The 22,050-nt window shown below is 48.4% G+C and overlaps 1 non-coding gene and 1 pseudogene across 1 annotated transcript; both read right to left on the minus strand.

Annotated features, from left to right (window-relative positions):
* Window positions 1–22,050, minus strand: part of LOC129024912 (zinc finger protein 839-like) — a 30,247-nt pseudogene that overhangs the window by 2,531 nt on the left and 5,666 nt on the right.
* On the minus strand, window positions 20,151–20,224 carry TRNAI-GAU (transfer RNA isoleucine (anticodon GAU)). Its single transcript has one exon. It is a non-coding gene; the product is annotated as a tRNA-Ile (tRNA).

Consider the following 22,050-nt stretch of genomic DNA (forward strand, 5'->3'; position numbering starts at 1 on the left):
TCTCTTTAATCCTCTGTTCTAAAGCAGTGACCCTTTTAATATTGCTTAAGTAAATATCAATGTTTTTCTGGTCAGTGTGAGACCAAAAACCTTTTTACTTTGGGTCTGAGAAGGAGCAGTATTTTCCCTCCTCCTCCTCTTTTTAGAGATGGGGTCTCTCTGTTGCCCAGGCTACAGTGCAGTGGCATAATCCTAGCTCACTGCAGCCCCAAACTCCTGGGCTCAAGTGATCTTCCGGCCTCAGCTTGCTGAAAAGCTGAGACCACAGGTGTGTGCCACTATGCCCTACATATATATATATATTTTAACTTACTTGTAGAAATGAGGTCTCACTGTGTTGCTCAGGCTGGTCTCAGACCTCTGATCTCAAGTGTTCCTCCTCTTTGGCCTCCCAAAACACTGGGATTACAGGTGTGAGCCACCACGCTTTGGCATGGTGGGGTATGCAGTAGGAGAGCAGGGGTGGTGGCAGTGTCTCCATATGTACTCTCACAAAAACTGGTGTGGGTGGATACTGGATGCCTACTTATTTAGGGGCATCTAAATTCCTGTGCTAAATTAGAAAACAGAGGCAGCTCTTGAAAGGAGTGATGGCGTGAAGGAGAGATGCTTGGACCAACCACCACAAAACCCTTATAAATAACTGATACCCTTGGTTTTGATACTACGTCCTCTTCAACAGTTGTTGGTTGAAATGACACGTGATTCCAGGTGAGCTTTTCCAGATAAATTGCCCTGGAACTTCAGACTTTGTCGGGTGAATCAATGTGAAATTTCAGAATGGGCTGGAATGTCTAAGATGGGCATGTCCAATATTCAGCTCAGTGTGGGGAAACTGGTGGTGGCCAGGGCTGGTTGCAAGCTGAGTTGTAGGGGTGACAGTTCACGTGAGAAACAAGAAAACATGCAAGTCCTGGTTCATGAGGAGTGATTTCACAAATAGTGACCATGGAAGTCAATGTTGAAAAAACAAATAGATTCAGGGCATAAGGGTGCAGGTTTGTTACATGGATATATTGCCTAGTGGTGGGGATCGGCTTTCTATCCCCCAAACAGTGAAAGTAATACCAGATAGGTAATTTTTCCACCCTCATCCCCTCCCACCTTCCCCCTTTTTAAGGTGTCCTGTGTCTGTTAATTTCATTCTATAGGTCCATGTGTACCCATTTTTTTAACTCCGACTTATAAGCGAGGACATGTGGTATTTGATTTTCTGTTTCTGAGTTATTTCACTTAGGATATTGACCTGCAGCTCAATTTATGTTGCTGCAAAAGATATAGTTTCATTCCTTTTTATAGATGCATAGTATTCCTCGGTGTGTGTATACCACATTTTCTTCATCCAGTGAACACTCAGGTTCATTCCATGATTTTGCTACTGTGAATTGTGCTGCAATAAAAATATAAGTGTAGGTGTCTTTTCTGATAATTTCTTTCCTTTGGGTAGATAACCATTACTGGAGTTGCTAGGTCAAAGGGTAGATCTATTTTTAGTTCTCTGAGAAATCTACATACTGTTTTCTATAGAAGATGTACAATTTTACATTCTCACCAACAGTGTATAAGCGTTCCCTTCTTTGCATTCTCGCCAAGAGGTCGTTTTTCTACAAGACAAAAATGTAGATTGGTAGATGATAGATCAATGACAGGTAGATGGAATACATAGATGATAGATAATAATAGGTAGGTAGATGATAAATGGGATAGATGGAATAAATGGATAGAATATAGTAATAAAATGCATCTACCTGAAAATAGAGAAGAAAAAGATTGTGGGACTTTCCACTCTATAACCCTGGGGCAAAGAAAACAGCATTAATGAAAAAGCAAAGAATGGGAAAGTATAATTTTTAAATCAGAACCACCCTTCCAGCAGAAAAGAATAGTGCAAGCAAAATATTAAGCATTTCGTATGCATTTGTGTAGGCCATGGGAACTATTACAAAAAGGTGGATGTCACATGTTTCAATGGTCTTTTTTTTTTTTTTGAGACAGAGTCTCACTCTGTCGCCCAGGCTGGAGTGCAGTGAAGTGATCTTGGCTCACTGCAACCTCCGCTTTCTGGGTTCAATCTCCCGAATAGCTGGGATTAATAGTCTCCTGCCACCATGCCCAGCTAGTTTTTTTTTTGGTTTTTAATAGAGATAGGGTTTCACCATGTTGTCCAGGCTGGTCTTGAACTCCTGACCTCAAGTGATCACCCACCTCAACCTCCCAAAGTGCAGAGATTACAGGCGTGAACCACCGTGCCCGGACTCAATACATTTTTAATATACACAGAGCTTTGCCACATTTTGGAGGGTTGCCTAGTATTGGAATTTCTGGATTTTTATTTTTTATATTTGTGTTTCTCCCTTTTAGTTTGATGTAATGCAACTCAGTAGATTTTCTTATTGAAATAAAATCTCAGGCTCTCTCCATTGCATAGGCTGAAGCAGGTATGACGTAGGACACTGGCTGGATTCAGACCCTTGAAGAAGGCCGGGCGCGGTGGCTCATGCCTGTAATCCCAGCACTTTAGGAGGCTGAGGCAGGCAGATCACTTGAGGTCAGGAGTTTGAGACCAGCCTGGCCAACATGGTGAAATCCCGTCTCTACCAAAAAAACGAAAAACAAAAATTAACCGACTGTGGTGGTGCGTGCCTGTAGTCCCAGCTACTTGGAAGGCTGAGGTAGGAGAATTGCTTGAACCCAATAGGTGGTGGTTGCAGTGAGCCAAAATCGTACCACCGCACTCCAGCCTGGGCGACAGAGTGAGACCATTTCAAAAAAGATAAACAAAACAAAAGCAGACCCTTGAAGGGTGAGCATTTTGCCGTGTTTCATTTGGGAGCTGGCTGTTCTGCTTCCTCCTAACATCTCAAAGGACACTCGATGGCCTGAGATCCCGGGTACCCTGGGCTGCCCAGTTAGCATTCCGTGGGTGGTGAGAAAAATGCAAATTGTCTCTGCCCTGGAGCTTAAAGACTTCTCTCTATAGGACCTCAGGAGGTCTTTTATCAAACTCTGTATTTGCAAGGCGGGAGGATTGCTTGAGCCCAGGAGTTCGAGACTAGCCTGGGCAACCTAGTGAGACTCTGTCTCTACAAAAACTACAAAAATCAGCCTGGCAGGGTGGCACACACCTGTAGTCCCAGCTACTAGGGAGGCTGAAGAGGTAGGATCACTTGAGTCCAGGAGTTTGAGGTTGCTGTGAGCTATGTGATCACACCAGATTGCTACATGGGGATGAGAGGAAATAGAGGGTGAACAGATCTCCTGCTACTGCATATGCCACTTTTGATTTGCCAGCTGGCGTCTGAAGGCTGTGCAAGATGTTGGATTGCAGGATGATGGACACCCAGATCTTTGTGAATCCATGACCGTGTGGCCGTTTGCATTGACTCAGCCTTACTACAGATACTAACTTTCATTTCCCTCTCCAGCTATGCATTGGTTTTCTGCATACCACTTGGAATTTATGTTGGCTCTGAGTCATCCGACTCTCACATGAGAAAGAACCAAATACTGATGTGTTATTTTAAAAGAATGTGTCTGCATATGGCTTCTTATCTGCCAAGTGTTGCACCTTAGGCATTTATATTGAGAGTTTCAAGATCGTGCCACTGCACTCCAGCCTGGGTGACAGAGCGATACCTTGTCTCAGGAAAAAAAAAAAAAAAAAAATCAAGATAGGAGCAGACATTTCCAAACAGCTAAAATGTCCTCAAAGGGAGTTACTGATGTATTAGTCTGTTCTCAATGCTGCTAATAAACACATACCTAATACTGGGTAATTTATAAAGGAAAGAGGTTTAATGGATCCACAGTTCCACACGGTTGGGGAGGCCTCACAATCATGGCGGAAGGCAAAGGAGGAGCAAAGTCACGTCTTACATGGTGGTAGGCAGGAGAGTGTGTGCAGGGGAATTGCCCTTTATAAAACCATCAGATCTTCTGAGACTCATTCACTTATCACGAGAACAGCATGGGAAAAACCCACCCCCTTAATTCAGTTAGCTCCCACCAGTTCCCTTCCACAACATGTGAGGATTATTACAATTCAAGGTGAGATCTGGGTGGAGACACAGAGCCAAACCGTATCAATTGATAATTAGCAGATTAAAGGGAAAAGGGCAAATCTGTTGACTAAGACAGCCTTCACGTTTCCCTCAGCTTCACTGGGTGTTACAGTTTTCCTCTCGACCTCCTTATTTTTTAGTTTCAATTTTTTTTGATACATAATTGATGCACATATGTTGGGGGTACATGTGATTACTAAATACACTCATAATTTGTAAAGATCACATCATTGTGATCAAGATATTCATCACCCTATATATTTGCCTTTTCGTTAAGCTAGAAACATTTAAGTTATCTTTAGCTATTTTGAAATGTACAATAGATTACTGTAAACTAGTCACCCTGCTGATTTATTTAACAGTGGGTCTTATTTCTTTTATCAAACTCTGTATTTGCAAGGCGGGAGGATTGCTTGAGCCCAGGAGTTCGAGACCAGCCTGGGCAATCTAGTGAGACCCTGTCTCTACAAAAAATACAAAAATCGGCCTGGCATGGTGGCATGCACCTGTAGTCCCAGCTACTGGGGAGTCTGAGGTGGTAGGATCACTTGAGCTCAGGAGTTCCAGGTTACTGTGAGCTACGATCATATCACTGTACTCTAGTCTGGGCAACAGAGCAGAATCCTGTCTCCAAAAAAACAAAAACCCCTACTTATTTGTACCCATTAATCAAACTATTTTTATCTCCCTTCTCTGCTCCCTAGCCTCTGGTAGCCACTAATCTACTCTCTATCTCCATGAGATCCAGGTTTTAAGCTCCCACATGTGAGTGAGAACACGCGGTATTTTTCTTCTGTGCCTGGTTTATTTCACTTAACGTAATGACCTCCAGTTCCATCCATCAGGCCTCCTTTTTTCACGGAAGATTTATTTTAGGAAACTTGCAATTGTGAGTTCTTTCTCTACCTCTTTGAGATGCAAATCTTCTCCCAAATTTTCTTCTAGCCTCTTCCTAGTTTTGCAACCCAGGAATGTCTTTCTCAAGACTTCAGAGCCATCCCTTTAAAATGCAATTATTGAAGGAGATGATACATCTGTGTTTCAGTTTTTGTAGAAGGGCAGGTTCCCAGTTTTGAAAAATTCCAATGAGCCAACACAGATAGCTTTACGGCATTTCCTAACCTCTTCCTGATGTCTCCAGTTCCTTCTCAGCATCTCACCCCGGCACTTAAAAACTCTCCAGCCTTTTGTTTCAACAAAGTTAAGCTCCTTCTCTCTTCCGTATTGCAATAGTCCTGACTGAGTCCTTCCTTGAAGGTTTAACTTGTCTGGTGCAATTTTTTCTGACAATGTCCAGATCAAATGATCCCACAGAAACACTGAGTGTGATTTTAGCCTGAGAAGGGGGAGGGTGAGAAGATAGACTGGGAGGCAGCTGTGTAGGCAGGGGACTTGGCCACTCCCTAAACCTCTCCCAGTCTCACCTGTAAATGGAGTGCATAGGCAGCAGTGCTTCTCCTCCGAGGCTGGGGCGATGGAATCAGTTAAACTATTGAGGGCATCTGGAAGGGCATCTGCCTCAGGGTTAGTCCTCAGGGTATGGTGGCCAATGGGTTTCTTTTGGTTGACTGTTGACAATGCGTTTGTTGAATGGCAGCCTGCACTAGGCAACGCTGAAGCCACAGAAGACACCGCAGTGAGAAAACCACCATGAGCCGCTGCCCCCAAGGAACCTCGAAGAGCAGGCAGAGGACTAGCCATCCCAGCTGCACAGGTAAAGTGTGTCACCTGTCAGGTGGGCTTGGGGTGAGTGAGTGGGGGGAGTGTGTATGCAAAGAGGGTGTGAGTGTGTATGCGTGTGAGCACATGTGTGAGTGTAACCATGAGGGTGTGAATGTGCTTCAGTGTATGTGTATGTGACAGTGCAAGTGTAGGGGTGTGATGCATGTGTGGGTGTGCCAGTGTATGAGTGTACATGGTGTGGATCTGAATGTGCACAGTGTAAAGGGCATGTGTGTGCAAGTGTGCAAGGGCAAGTGTAAAGGGCATGAGTGCAAGTGTGTGTGAGTGTATGTGAATGAGTGGTAGTGTGCGTGCATGTGTGAGTGCACGCTCAGAAGCATGGATGGGTGCAGGCCTCCCCTACTAACTCCTGCTCCTTCCTGAGATCAAAAAAGGATGTGTTTTCTGTGTTTCAAAAATGTTTTAAAATTATCTACTGTATTTAATAGCTCTTATGACTACAGTGTTTTTCTCTCTGCTTAAAGCACAGCAGGAGCTGGGCGCAATGGCTCACACCCGTAATCCCAGCATTTTGGGAGGCCGAGGCAAGTGGATCAGTTGAGATCAGGAGTTCAAGACCAGCCTGGACAACATGGTGAAACCCCATCTCTACTAAAAATACAAAAAGTAGCCGGGCATGGTAGCAGGTGCCTGTAATCCCAGCTACTGGGGAGGCTGAGGTGGGAGAATTGCTTGAACTCAGGAGGCCAAGGTTGTAGCCAGCCGAGATTGCACCACTGCACTCCAGCCTGGGCGACAGAGCGAGACTCTGCAAAAAACCCCAAAAAATCCAATGTAGCTAAAGGCAGTTTGATGATAACAGTGACATTGAAATGAGAATTGTGTCAGAAAAACCACAAACAATAATGAAATGCCTCCTATATAACCCATCCCCCAAAACCCACGTAAAGAAGAAAACAGGGCTGGGCGTAGTGGTTCATGCCTATAATTCCAGCACTTTGGGAGGCCCAGAAGGGAGGATTGCTTGAGCCTGGGAAATCAAGGCCACAGGGAGCTGTATTTGCACCACTGTACTTCAGCCTGAGAGTCAGAGTGAAACCTTGTCTAAAAAACAGAAAGACGAAAAGGGTACCTGAGGTATTAACTCTGATCATCAGTGAGTGGAAAGATTCTGGTATTCTGGTGCTTTCCATTTTCTTTTAGCTTATCTTCATTTTTGAGTTTTCTGGAAGAGCATTTATTGCTTTTTTTCTTTTTGAGACGGAATCTCCCTCTGTCGCCCAGGCTGGAGTGCAGTGGTGTGATCTTGGCTCACTGCAACCTCCACTTCCCAGGTTCAAGTGATTTTCCTGCCTCAGCCTCCCGAGTAGCTGGGACTACAGGTGCATGCCACCACGCCCGGCTAATTTTTTGTATTTTTTTTAGTAGAGACAGGGTTTCACCTTGTTAGCCAGGATGGTCTTGATCTCCTGACCTTGTGATCTACCCGCCTTGGCCTCCCACAGTGTTGGGATTACAGGCGTGAGCCACCGCGCCCGGTCGCATTTATTGCTTTAAGAAAAAAAAATTTCACTTGATGAGAAAAAGCTAAAATGAGGCTGACTAGGAAAATATCATTACTAAAAACATTTTCCTTCATTCATGGACTTTTTTTTTGAGACAGAGTCTCGTTCTGTCGCATACGCTGGAGTGCAGTGGTACAATCTCAGCTCACTGCAACCTTCGCCTCCCAGGTTCAAATGAATTCTTGTGCCTCAGCCTCCTGAATAACTGGGATTAGAGGAATGCACCACCATGCCAGGCTAATTTTTGTATTAGGGTTTTGTCATGTTGGCCAGGCTGGTCTCAAACTCCTGACCTCAAGTGATCCACCCACCTCAGCCTCCCAGAGAAGCCACTGCGCCTGGCCCTTGTTTTGGCTAACTCTGAGTGAAACTCTTTCTGCTGTGGGAGATTGTACCTTACCATTGTTTATTTCCAGGGTCTCCTGAGAACACAGACCAGAATTACTGAGGTAATCTTGGCACATTTTCTTAACCATTTTATGTGACTTTCAAATTCCTTATATGTAGCTGGGAAGAAAGGCTTTGCTAGATGATCTTTTTCAACCTTTGTGAAGATAAAGATTAGGAAAAAAGTTTAAACCCCAGGCACTTATAAGGAAAATACAGAAGAAAACCTAAACAAAGTTTCAGTTCTCAGCCCCTGAGCAGCCACTCAGTGGTGGGCGTTTCCTTCACTCCCCAGTGAGCACCTACTGTGTGTTTGGTATGGCGCAGGGCAGGGAGGAGCAGGTCAAGAAACAAACAAGCCTTGGGGTCGCGGCCACAGAGGGCATGCTGAGCTCTCAGGACAGGGTGGGAAGGGAAGGCAGAAAGGCCCTGGGCACAGGCTGGGCTGTCAGCTCCAGAGGGGCGCACTGACCCTGCATCCATGGGAAGTGTGGGGCACAGGCAGTCTGGGCTGCAGCCTCAGAGCGGAGCAGAGCCCGGGGTGTAAGAGGCCAGCTGGGGCGAGTGGACACCAGGAGAACCCAAGCTGGCCATTATTTGTGGCTGCATTTCCATTTCCAAAAATGTATGATTTTTTCAGTTAATGGAGAAAAAGCACCGACAAAATTCAACTCCCTTTCATGATTAAAAACACTCAGCAAACTAAGAATAGAGAAAACTACCTCAACATAGTAAAAGTCATATATGAAAAAGCCACATCACACTCAATGGTGAAAACTGAAAGCTTTTCCTCTAAAATTAGGAACAAGACAAGGATGCCTGCATTCATTACTTCTATACAACACAGTGCTAGAAGTTCTAACCGGCACACTTAGGCAAGAAAAAGAAATAAAAGGCATCAAAATTGAAAAGAAAGAAGTAAAATTATCTCTATTTGCAGATAGGATCTTATAAGTAGAAATGCCTAAAGAGCACGTGTGTGCACACACACGTTAGAACTAATAAATGAGGCCAGGCATGGTGGCTTATGCCTATAATCCCAGCACTTTGGGAGGCAGAGGTGTGCAGATCACTTGAGGTCAGGAATTCAAGACCAGCCTCACCAACATGGCAAAACCCCATCTCTACAAAAAAAATACAAAAATTAGCTAGGCATGGTGGTGGGTGCCTGTGGTCCCAGCTACTTGGGAGGCTGAGGCACAAGAATCACTTGAACCCTGGAGGCAGAGGTTGCAGTGAGCCAAGATCATGCCACTGCACTCCAGCCTGGGCGACAGAGCAAGAGAGCGAGACTCTGTCTCTTTTTTAAAAAAGAAAACAGATTTAAAAAAAACCAAAAACCTAATAAATGAAATCAGCAATGTAGTAGCATACAAGGTAAATACACAGGCCAGGTGTGGTGGCTCACACCTGTAATCCCAGCACTTTGGGAGGCGGAGGTGAACTGATCACTTGAGGTCAGGAGTTCAAGACCAGCCTGGCCAACGTGGTGAAACCCTGTTTCTGCTAAAAATATAAAAAATTACTGGTGGTACGTGACTGTTGTCCCAGCTACTTGGGAGGTTGAGGCAGGAGAATCACTTGAACCTGGGAGGTGGAGGTTGCAGTGAACTCAGACTGTGCCACTGTACTCCAGCCTGGGCAACAGAGCGAGACTGAAAAAAAAAAAAAGTCAATACACAAAAATAGCTGTATTTCTAAATACTAACAATGAACAGTCTGAAAAGGAACTAAAGAAAATGAAAATTCCACTTAAAATCTAGCAATTCTACTTCTGGATATATACCCCCAAAAATTGAAAGGAGGGTCTCAAGGAGGTAATTGAACACCTGTGTTCACAGCAGCATTATTCATAATAGCCAAAAGGTGGAAGCAACCCAAGTGTCCATTGACAGACGAATGAATAAGCAAAATGTGGTATGCACAGTGAAATTTTACTCTACCTTAAAGGACATTCAGACACTTTCTACCCCTGAAGCTTGAGGATACTGTGCTAAGTGAAATAAGCCAGTCACAGAAAGACAAATATTCTGTGATTCCACTTCTGTGAAGAAAGTAGCGTAGTCAAAATCATAGAGACACAAAGTAGAATAGTGGCTGCCAGGGTTGGGGAAAAAGGGAATGGAGAGTTGGTGTTTATGGGGACAGTTTTAGTTCCCCCCCCCCGCCACTTACCCCAACTTGAAGCTCAGAGTTTTAGTTGCACAAGATGAAAAGAGTTCTGGAGATGTGTGGGGGTGATGGCTGTACAACATCGTGAATGTATTTAGTGCCCCTGAACCACACACTTACATATGGCTAAGATGGTAAATGTTATGCTATGTATATTTTACTACAGTAAAATATTTTGGAAAAAAAATTTTGATATGATAATGCAAACTTACAGCGACTCACACCTGCTTTATCGGGAGTTTCAGAAGGGGCAGGAGGGAGAGGACATGCTAAGCAGCCAGGGGCTATTGACACACCAGAAGCACCCCCAGGGACTGCCTTTCTCAACATCACCCTCTGTAATGGCAGCGTCAGCCAAGAGTGCACTGCCATTGGTTTTACTGACCAAACCTAAAGAAATGGCTGCGTTCCCATCAGATTTGCTCACTAAATCATGCTGACACACAGACATGCATCTTCCAGCCTGTTCGGCAGCAGTGCAGACAACATGAGGGGTCTGAGATCCTCCACTAGAATGATTCTGGTCCTGCCTGAGCCTTCGCCCGAGTCCCCATCAGGCATTGTAAAGGTCAACTTAAGGATGATGGGCAGGCAGAGGCAGGAATAAGGACTGATATGGTTTGAATCTGTCCCCACCCAATCTCTCATTGGTTTAGCACCATCCCCTTGGTGCTGTTCTCATGATAGCTGGTTGGTTGTTTAAAAGTGTGTGGCACTGGCCGGGCGCGGTGGCTCACGCCTGTAATCCCAGCACTTTGGGAGGCTGAGGCGGGTGGATCATGAGGTCAGGAGATCAAGACCATCCTGGCTAATACGGAGAAACCCCGTACCTACTAAAAATACAAAAAATTGCCAGGCGTGGTGGCAGGCGCCTGTAGTCCCAGCTACTCGGGAGGCTGAGGCAGGAGAATGGCGTGAACCCGGGAGGCGGAGCTTGCAGTGAGCCGAGATCGCAGCACTGCACGCCAGCCTGGGCGACAGAGCAAGACTCCAAAAAAAAAAAAAAAAAGAAAGAAAGTGTGTGGCACCTCCCCCGACCCCCCTTGTCCCTGCTGTGGCCATGTGATGTGCCTGCTCCCACTCTGCCTTCACCGTGACTGATTCTGAAGCATCCCCAGAAGCCGAGCAGATGCCAGCACCATGCTTCCTGTACAGCCTGTGGAACTGTGAGCCAACTAAACCTCTTTTCTTTATAAAATACCTGGTCTCAGGTATTTATAACAGTGTGAGAATGGACGAAAATGACACCCAGATGCAAACATTACCTGCAGGCCACCGCATGCTGACTCCCTCACCAAGCAGGAGCGGGCCCCCTGCTCACGTGGAGCCGCTGGCATGGACAGCCCCGGGGAGGTCAGGCTGAGCATCCTTTCCTCTGTGTGCCCCCGGAGGGTGCTCCCATTGGCTTTCTCAGACAGCGTCATCTCAGGGTCCAGCTGGCCATGGCCTGGATTAAGTTTAAAATGCTGGGCCGGTCCCCACTTCCCTATATATGACTTTTTACAAGTCTGACACTTAAAGCTCTGATCTTCTTCCACACTGAGTTCTGAATAATCATCAGAATCTGGCAGATGACCGTCGGCCAAATCATCCCTTTTTATGAACTTATCTTTAGCTTTATACTTGGCAGGTCGAGATACCCGTCTCAACATGTGTTCACTTTCAACGATGGTTTTAGTTTCTCAGTATGTTTTGTATGCAAGTTGGAAATAAATAAACGTCCTGAACTGGATGAAACGTTACAGTCGGCAAACTGGAGGCCAACAAAGGGGTCAACAAGGTGCCCTGTCCATTCGGAGCCTTGGGGGCTGGGACTCTCTTTGCAGGGACTGCCTAGAGGGCTGGCAGTGGTCTCTGTACAAACCCCTGAGCAGGAGGCTGATGTAGGAAACGTGACTGTGGCGCAGTTCTCACGAGGGGCTGTACCCTGAGCAGCTGGGGGCTGGTGACGTGGAGTCCCACCAGGCGGGAATTCCCCCGGGGCGGCTGGCTCTGTCTTGCAGATTGGGGCTGGACTGCGGCCAGTAGGGACGTTGGCCATTCCTGACCTTTTGTTTCTCCAGACGTTACCTTGACACAAATGGCTTCTAGTTGCTTTCCTACAGAAAGACAAGAAAGGGAAAAGAAGCATTGTGCTTATCAACATGTCTGCAATTTTGCTCTCATAGTAAATCCACTATTGACATTTTTTCTAAATTATGTCTTACATATACAATTTATGTAATATGTTTGTATTAAGTGTCTTTCAGACCTTTCTGACCAGAAACCACAGTGATACAGGCTGGGCGTGGTGGCTTACGCCTGTAATCCCAGCACTTCAGGAGGCCAAGAGTGGGCAGATCACTTGAGGACAGGAGTTTGAGACCAGCCAGGCCAACATGGTGAAACCTCTTCTCTACTAAGGATACAAAAATTATGACTAGTATTTTTTTTAAAGTGATGTAGATTAGGGTCAGGTGCAGTAGCTCACACCTGTAATCCCAGCACTTTGGGAGGTCGAGGCGGGCGGGTCACTTGAGTTCAGGAGTTTGACACCAGCCTGTCCAACATGGTGAAACCCCGTCTCTACAGAAAATACAAAAATTAGCCAGGCATGGTGGCGTGTGCCTGTAATCCCAGCTATACAGGAGGCAGAAGCAGGAGAATCACTTGAACCTGGGAGGCGGAGGTTGCCGTGAGCTGAGATCGCGCCACTGCACTCCAGCCTGGGCGACAGAGTGAGACTCTGTCTCAAAAAAAAAAAAAAAAAAAAAAGTGATGTAGAAATGAAGAATAGATACAATCAGCAGGCATTTACATAGGAATGCTAAGTAGTTCCATCAACTTTTCATTTATGTATGCAAATATTTATATACATGCGTACTACGTCATAATGTAAAATGTGTCACTGTGGTCTGTTTTTGTTTGTTTGTTTTTGAGACTGAGTCCAGCTCTGTCACCCAGGCTGGAGTGCAGTGGCAGGATCTCGGCTCACTGCAGCCGCTCCGCCTCCCAGGCTCAAGCAATTCTCCTGCCTCAGCCTCCCAAGTAGTTGAGAGTACAGGAATGTGCCACCACACCCGGCTAACTTTTGTATTTTTAGTATAGACGGGGTTTCACCATGTTGGCCAAGCTGGTCTGGAACTCCTGGCCTCAAGTGATTCGGCCTCCCACAGTGCTGGGATTACAGGCATGAGCCACCGTGCCCGGCCATTTTGTTTGTTTTTTGAGATGGAGTCTCGCTGTGTCGCCCAGGCTGGAGTGCAGTGGCGCAATCTTGCCTCACTGCAACCTCGTCCTCCCAGGTTCAAGCGATTCTCATGCCTCAGCCTCCATAGTAGCTGGGATTACAGGTGTGCAGCACCACGCTTGGCTAATTTTTGTATCCTTAGTAGAGAAGGGGTTTCACCATGTTGTCCAGGCTGGTCTCAAACTCCTGACCTCAAGTGATCTGCCCCATTCAGCCTCCCGAAGTGCTGGAATTACAGGCGTGAGCCACCGTGCCCGGCCGGGCTGAATATCCTCAACAACTTTTTACAAATATATCTGACAAAATTTCAAATACATGTGCTTTCTGACCCAGTAATTCTACTTCCTGGATTCCAAAATTAAAAAAACTTAGATGGCCATAAAGATGTTATGTTCTATGAGGTTCAAGGCAGCACTGTCTGTAATAGCAAAACACCTACCAAAGGGGAGAGCTACCTTCGACAACATCCCACAAATATTTATTGAGCACTGACCATGTGCATGAGACACTGCTACAGGTGTCAGAGAAACAGCTCTCATACAGCTTAGGGGAGAAGGTCAGGAAGCAAAAGAAACAAGGCTCCTGCCCTCACAGAGCAGAAATAATGAGCATTTTCCTCCAGGGAGAAAAAGAGGCACACCTTGTCATCCAGAGCACGATTTCACAACCAACATTTCAGAACATAATCCTTTGACATGGGTGGCTGGAGGATGCCCAGCAGCATCTCTGCCTCTACGCACTAGATGCCAGTAGTGATCCCAAGTCCTGACAAGACATTGCCAAGTGCCCCTTGTGGGGCAAAACTACCCTCGGTTGAGAACCACTTATTTGGGACCACCAACTGGACCTCTTTGGACTCAACCTTTTGGTGTGACCCTCAAACAGTAGAAAGTCAATAAAAATGTCAAACAGGACAGAATCAAGACCCTCACTGAGATCAGGCTGGAATGTGTCTCTCGTCTGTCTCTTGTTATACACTAGTACAAATAACAGAGGTCAAGTGTACCAAGGTGGCACCACAACCCTGGGAGTCCCCATTCCTGGGCTACTTGCAAATCAAATGACAACTAGATTGACTGTGCATATCCTTCAAGAACGATGTCTGTTTCATTTTACTACCAATCACATAGAATATCTCTCTAAGGGCCAAACACAAATCACACCTGTAGTAGCAGTGCTTTGGGATGCTGAGGCGGGAGGATTGCTTGAGGCCAGGAGTTCAGAGCTAGCCTGGGCAACAGAGCAAGACCCTGTCCCTACAAAACACTAAAAAACAAACAAACAAAAAACCCAAAACAAAGAGTCTCACCGTTGCCTAGGCTGGACTGCAGTGGTGCATTCTTGGCTCCCTGAAACCTCTGCCTCCTGAGTTCAAGCGATTTTCCTGACTTGGCCTCACTAGTAGCTAGCATTGCAGGCATGTGCCACCGTGACGGGCTAATTTTTGTATTTTTAGTAGAGACGGGGTTTCATCACATTGGCCAGACTGGCCTCAAACTCCTGATCTCAGGTGATCCACCCGCCTCAGCCTCCCAATGTGCTGGGATTCCAGCGGTGAGCCACCGAGCCCCACCTACAAAACATTTTAAAATTAGGCTTGATGGTACCTGCCTGTAGCCCCAGCTACTGGGGAGGCTGAGGGAGAAGGATCGTTTGAGTCTGGGAGTTTGAGGCTGTAGTGAGCCGTGATCAGTCCAGCCTGGGTGAGAAAGCAACACCTTGTCTCAAAAAAACCCCAAAACAACAACAAAATACATATACACACAGACGCACAACCTAAACCCTATTGTTTTAGGATAACCACAGCAGCAAAGCCGGCCTAATAATGTATTCATCCTCTAATCCTGACTGGCTTACCCTGTGGGTATTATGCTTCATGCTTTCTTGTGTGTTTATTTCATTCGGCGAACGTTTACTAAATATTTCTGGATGGAATACATACACACTAGCCAACTCCTAGCCTCACCCTTGAGATGGTGGGCAGTTTCCCTGCCATGCCTTAGTCCCCGCAGACCTGCAGAATCGGATCTCCTGGGGTGGAGACCTGATCTGCCCTTTCAAAAACTCCGCTGACGATTTCAAAGGCAGACAAGTTTCCCTAAGGAATGCAGACAGGTGAGGCAGACAGGAAAAATGTCATCATGGTACAACAGGTGCAATAAAGAGGCAGAACGGCCCAGAGGTGGTGGGCTGCCCAGAAGCAGTGATCTCTGAGGGGCATTTTGAAGGCTGGGAATTTTTGCCAGGTAGGGCATTCTGAGTACAAAGAAAAATGTGTACATGCATGGATGCATGAAAAGGGGTAGGCATGTTGGATGGAACTGGACATTTCTGGGGGGTGGGAAGAGGGAAGATGGAAGATGGGGAGAGACAGGTGCCTCCATCTGACCCAAGTGTGTCCACTGGTCTGTGCTTCTGATCCACACCATCCCCCACAGCAAACCACTGGGCAGTCTGCTGTGGTTGTTGAAATGCACCCCACCACCCGCCCCAGAACCTGCCTCTCCTCTTCTGCATTTTCAACTCAGACTCACCCTTTCAAATCTAGTTCAGATACCACTTCTTCAACAAAGCTGCTTCTGATTTCCTCGGCCAGAAACAATCTCCCTTTCTCTAACTACATTTAGTTCTTCATCACTAGCTTTCAGGCCTTGATTAGAAGGTATCTGGGTCATGTTTTATCTCCTGTTAGTTCATAAGCTACTGAGGGGCAAAGTACACATCTGGTTTGACTTCGTGGCCTCCACGACACAGCTGGGGCTGAAAAAGTATTAGCAGAATGTGCTACAAAGGTACGTTATTGGAGGTAGAATTTATACATCTCCATCAGATTAGCTACAGAATAAGTCCCATCATGCTGCCTAATCTTGACTAAGTTTGCTTACTTTATGAAAAATATGTCATTTTTGGACTCCATTTCAAACCCAAAAAGATGTGGCCACATTCAGCAGGCTGTGCTGGGGAGAAAAAGGGCTCCGGAGAGCAGCCACACCTGAGGGATCTTTGGCAAAGCCACTCAACCTCCCTGCAAAATGTTGGTACAAAAACACTGCTGCGAGCTAAGCAACCCATAACACTGCCCGGCAGAGAAGAGGCTCTGCAGATGGCTGTCCCGGGATGGCTTCTTGCAGCCTTTGGACCCAGACCAAAGTCCAAAAAGGTCGAGTTACCCAAGGTCACACCTCTAGATAGTGTGGCATTTGGGCAGAATCATACTTCTCTTCCTAAACCTTGGCAAGACAACTCTCCACTCTTGATGATCAACTGGATACAACAACCCCAGGCAGCTAAAATCACGAGTGAAGTCGAAAAACCTCAGGAGTGAAGATCGCTGATTCTATTCTCTAACGCATCTCTTCTAGTGGAAAAAGCCATCTTCTTTTGGCAATTTTGGGATAAGACTAGTTTTATTTACAGTCCCAGCAATGAAATGAGATGGAATTTTACACACGCCGTGTAGGAACCCTGGGAGGACGAGAGTACCCACCCCAAAAGCATAGTATCTGTATGCAAAAACAGAGACAGAGAGAGAGAGAAAGAAAATGCCGAGAAGCAGCAATGAAGAGAAGAAAATGCTGGGCCGTGGCACTTGCTGTGTCTGAGACCTGAAAAGCTCAGTTGGTTCCTTTTAATTCATTCAGGTCTCAGGGGCAGCGTCCGGCCTACGGGACCATTCACTCTAAAGCGGCCCCCCTGTCCCTCCCAGAACCTGCCTGATGTTCGTTCTTCGAGTGTGTCGAAGGCTGCACCTCCTGCACTTAGGTGGGAGTGCGGGCAACCCCGTCTCTGAGTGCCCCACAAAGGCTGAACGAGTGGTCAAAGGCGTGTAAGAGCTAGGCAGCACAGGGGAGCCCCGGGCAGGGCTGTGGAGGCAGAGAGGGCACGACGGCGTCCCAGGCAGAGGGCCCAGCGTGAGCATCGGCTCAAGTGAGGCTCCTGGGGTGAAAACGCCGGGGTGGTGGCAGGTGGGGGCCGAACGCCGTCCCTAAGGAGCTCAGCTTCGGGACACCCTGAGTCTTGACCGGGGCCGGGTACTGGCCACCCCCGCCAAGCAGCTAACCCCGCCGCGGGGCCTCGGCCCCCTCCGGGCCTCAGTTTCCCCATGTCCCTCCCGGGGCCTCACCTGGGGCGGCAGCAGGCGTGGCGGGCACGGGGGCTCGGCGCCAGGGTCCCGCTGGAGGGCGGCCTGATGGGCCGCGGCGGCGGCAGCTGCGCCTTCGTCACCTGCTTCAGGACCCGCCGCAGCTGCTCGGGGCCCAGCGGGGCCACACGTGCAACGCTGCCCTGGCCTGGAGAAGCCTGGCCGCCGCATCCGCCATGGCGGCTGAAGCAGGGACTCCAACCTGGGTCACTGTGCCTCACCTGGGAAAGCGGCGGGCTACGAGTGCCCCGCAGGCCAAGACACCTCGGAAGGCGACCCTGCCCCGCCGGGACAGCCGCCGCGGCGCCTAGGGCCGATCAGCACAGCGGACCCACCTTATTTTCTCATTGCCTGTCACGGATGTGTTTAACACTCAGATGTCACCTCCTCCGGGAGCTGTCCCGGATCTCCCAGGCGGAGGTCTTTGAGGTTCCAAAGCCCCTGACCCAAAAGTTATCACATTCTTTGAGGTTCCAAAGCCCCTGGCCCAGAAGTTATCCCATTATCCACGTGTTCTGACGTCATCGTGCATCCCGATCAGCGGAGGATCCCGCCTGGATATGCGGAGTCCTAGGTCCACCAGCAAACGTTTAGGTTTATAAATCTGGGAGGGGACCCAAAGTTTGAATTTTTAACAACAGTACCTCCCAACCCCCAAACTGTTCCCATGTCACCCTACCGTCTTTCCCCTCACCCACCCAGACTGCGTGTACCTTGAAGGGAGACACGATATGTTACTCATTCGGTGCCCATTACAGGCCCTGCCCAGAACGCACGCTCAAGGCATGAAAGATGGATGGATGCATAGAAACCAATAAATGAACGGGTGAACAAATCAATGAACCCACCCTCTCCACGTCAGTCCCATCCATCCAGCCCCAGTGCCCCGTGTTCTTCAGCCCGATCGCCTCTCTTACAGGGTCGAGGCTCTGTGCACCCTCCCCACCGAGTCTTGTAGCTGCAGGTGTGTACACATGTCCCAGTCCCAGTTCCTCTCCCCAGGGAGCGTAGGAGGTCCACTGGCCAACAAACACTTATTAAGCACCTGGTGGGTGAGTCGCCATTCCCTCCCTGTGGGGTACCACAGGTCTAGCTGGCGAGAAGGAGGAAACCGGCATTTGCAGCACGGTATGATGAGTACCATGAAGCCAGGAAAGGTAAGGCCGGGGGGCCAGGCTGGTGTCAAGAGAAGGTTCTGGAACATCACCATCATCCTCATCAATACGTCACATTCACGATGCTCCTCGCTATTTTTTAATGGTGAATTTCATATTATGGGTATCTTACCACATTTTTTTTTTTTTTTTTTTGAGACAGGGTCTCACTCTGTTGCCCAGGCTGGAGTGCAGTGGCGCGATCTCAGCTCGCTACAACCTCGACTTCCCGGGCTCAGGTGATCCTTCCACCTCAGCCTCTGGAGTAGCTCGGACTACAGGCATGTGCTACCATGCCGAGCTAATTTCCGTTTTTTTTTTTTTTTTAATAGAGAGAGGATCTCACCATGTTGCCCGGGCTGGTCTCCAACTCCTGGGCTCAGATGATCCACTTGCCTCGGCCTCCCAAAGTGCTGGGAATTACAGGCGTGAACCACTGCGCCTGGCCCGAGTCAGTCTTTCCTAGTTCCTTCCCAAGAAGGGATTTACGACAACTGAGTTCTTTTGAGATCTTTTGGGAAGCTCTGCTTTTCAGCAGATAAGAAATTTCAGGAATTCAAATGCCTTCTGCTCAAAATAATTTTCACGCCACCGTGGCACATTCTAAACCCCTTCGAGTTCAGGAAACTTGAGGGCAGCAACCTCCACCGACTCCTCCGTGCTCTGTCCCTGCATCTAACCCGGCGCGACTATTGCAAGATGTGACATCCAACTTGTTGTGTACAGGTTTCTATTTCAGGTGTCAGCCGACCCAGGCTCTCCTAACGTTGCTTATAGTAGCAGCAGCGCCATCAGCTGGCGTTTATTGGGAACTTTTACTACACCCTGGGCACTTACCAGCCTTTGAAGCCAGTAGTCCGTAGATTTTGAGCAGCTACTGATTTAGGCCAGAGTTAGTAGAGGTTTCCACTGGAGAGTTTTCAAAAACAGGTGGAGCCCCTGCTGGATGCTGACAGAAAATGGCACTGATCCTACGCAACTGGCTTTGTTCAACAGAGCACACCTGACCACCCCGGAAACCTGAACCACCAGCGAGAAATTCATCCACTTGCTCTGGCTGCAAAATGCAGAACCAAGAGGAAGAAATGTGAAGCCTAAAATGTCTCTGAAAAGAAACGGGGGGGGGGGGGAGGGGGGGTAGAGCAAGAGAAGGTTTCCAGAGGCTTCCACAACCAGAACGCCTCTCTAAAAACATGGCAGTCATCTACTGGCTGGTCACTTTCTCCATGTGGCTTGGGATTTGTGTCTCACTTACTGTTTTGCTCCCCGCCTAGAACGGTGCTGGGCATGCAGTAGCCCTACATACCATCTGTGGAATGCGCTCATTCCAGACCTGGATTTTCAACCCTAAGACTTCCCCGCAAGGCGGCCAAGGGAACACGAGGCGGTGACATCGGGGAGCACCTGTCTTCACTGGGCGATTCCTCCAGGGGAGCCACAGCCTCAGGAAGCGCGGGGGCGGCGGGGCTGGGGGCTGAGGGCCGGAGATGTGGATCGCTTTGGATGTCCTGAGTGCCCTGCAGGTGGCGGAGAGTGCAGGGACTCGGGTGCGGAGCCACAGCCCCAGCGCATGCCTGGTACCTCCCGCTCTCCCCAGCAGGCCGCCCTCGACAACCTCTGGGCGCGGAGACCAAGAGATCCTGCAATTCGCTCCTACCCGCACAACGCTCACAGTACCCGAAAGGCGCATTTTTCACACACCGTTGTAGAAGGAGTTCATTGCGGGGTGGCGGCGGAAAAAAAAAAAGCCAAAAACTGTGGTCGGTGCGGGATTCGAGCCCGCGACCTTAGTGTTATCAGCACCACGCTCTTACCAACTGAGCTAACCGACCGCCTGACGCCACAGTGCCCCTGGAGCCTATAACAGGGCTCCACGTTCGCGCCAGTCCACGAGGGATTCCCTGCCAAGCCCGCGCGCCTCTGGCTGCCTTCCGCTTTGCCCGAGCCGCGGGGACTCCGGTGAGGAGCCACCGCCCCAGCGCTGGCAGGGTTTCTCCCGCTCCTCCCTGCCAGGCTGTCCTCGACAACCTCTGGGCCGAGTCCAAGAGATCCCGCAAGTCGCTCCTGCCCGCATGGGGCTTACAGAACCTGAAAGGCGCATTTTGAAAGAGAGTTGCAGAAACAGTTCATGGGAAAAAGCAAAGAAACAAACCAACAAAAAAACTGGGACTAGGGCCGGTGCGGGGATCAAGCCCGCGACCATGGCGGTATCAGCACCACGCGCTCACCAACTGAGATAACCGACCGCCCGACCATCTAAAAGGGCTCCGTGTTCGCACCGGCCCGCGACTGATTCCTTGCAGAGCCCGCGCCACTGGCTGCCTCCCGCTTGGCCCCAGCTGCGACTTTTGACCGCCTCACTGTCATCCCCATTGGGTGGATGCAGAAACTGACTTCAAGGAGACTTCTAGGAGACTTCAAGGAGGAGAAGGGAGGCGGCTTCCACAGGGAAAATGCAAATTGCACATGGGAGGCTTGGCTCTGCAGTGAGGTTTTCAAACATTCCCATTCAAAGCTGTTTTTAACTCTTGAGAATCCTGCGGCCTGGCAACTTCGTGTATCAAGAGCCTTTCGGCATGGTTAAATCTAGCTCAGAAAACACAGAAAACCAAAGGCCAAAGAACCACCGAATTCCCTATTGCCCAAAAAATAATGGCTGCAGGGGTCTCGACCTCCTTCTTGTCGAGTTTTTTTTTTTTTCTTTCACTGTACACGTGTATTTCTATATATATACATGGAATCCTTGGGCCGGGAGCGGTGGCTCATGCCTGTAATCTCAGCACTTCGGGTTGGATAGATAGATAAATACATACATACATACATACATAAATGGAACCCAAAGCCTTGTTTGACACAGTGTATTTTGTCTTTCTTTTCACATTTAATATTCTATCATGAAGCATATCCCTAAATAATTGCAAATGTCATTTCAAATGATTCCTCAGTGTTTTGAGTGGACAAAGTATAGCTCTCTCCCATCTTTCTTTTTCTTATTTATATTTAAGTGTTGGAAAAATGTATTCAATTGCTGTCGCTTAATTGAACACATGAATAAATGAAATGGTACAGGGTAGAAGGGTTGAAACAGCTGCTGGGTGGACAACGATAGTATCTGTATTCAAAAAGAGACAGAGAGAGGAGAAAGAGAGAGACAGAGAGAGAGACAGAGACACAGAGAGAGAGACAGAGACACAGAGAGAGAGACAGAGAGAGAGAGAGAGAAAGAAAATGCCGAGAAGCAGCAATGAAGAGAAGAAAATGCTGGGCCGTGGCACTTGCTGTGCCTGAGACCTGAAAAGCTCAGTTGGTTCCTTTTAATTCATTCAGGTCTCAGGGGCAGCGTCCGGCCTACGGGACCTCAGGAAGCGCGGGGGCGGCGGGGCTGGGGGCTGAGGGCCGGAGATGTGGATCGCTTTAGATGTCCTGAGTGCCCTGCAGGTGGCGGAGAGTGCAGGGACTCGGGTGCGGAGCCACAGCCCCAGCGCATGCCTGGTACCTCCCGCTCTCCCCAGCAGGCCGCCCTCGACAACCTCTGGGCGCGGAGACCAAGAGATCCTGCAATTCGCTCCTACCCGCACAACGCTCACAGTACCCGAAAGGCGCATTTTTCACACACCGTTGTAGAAGGAGTTCATTGCGGGGTGGCGGCGGAAAAAAA

Source organism: Pongo pygmaeus, chromosome X (genome assembly GCF_028885625.2).
Source record: "Pongo pygmaeus isolate AG05252 chromosome X, NHGRI_mPonPyg2-v2.0_pri, whole genome shotgun sequence".
Lineage (NCBI taxonomy): Eukaryota > Metazoa > Chordata > Mammalia > Primates > Hominidae > Pongo > Pongo pygmaeus.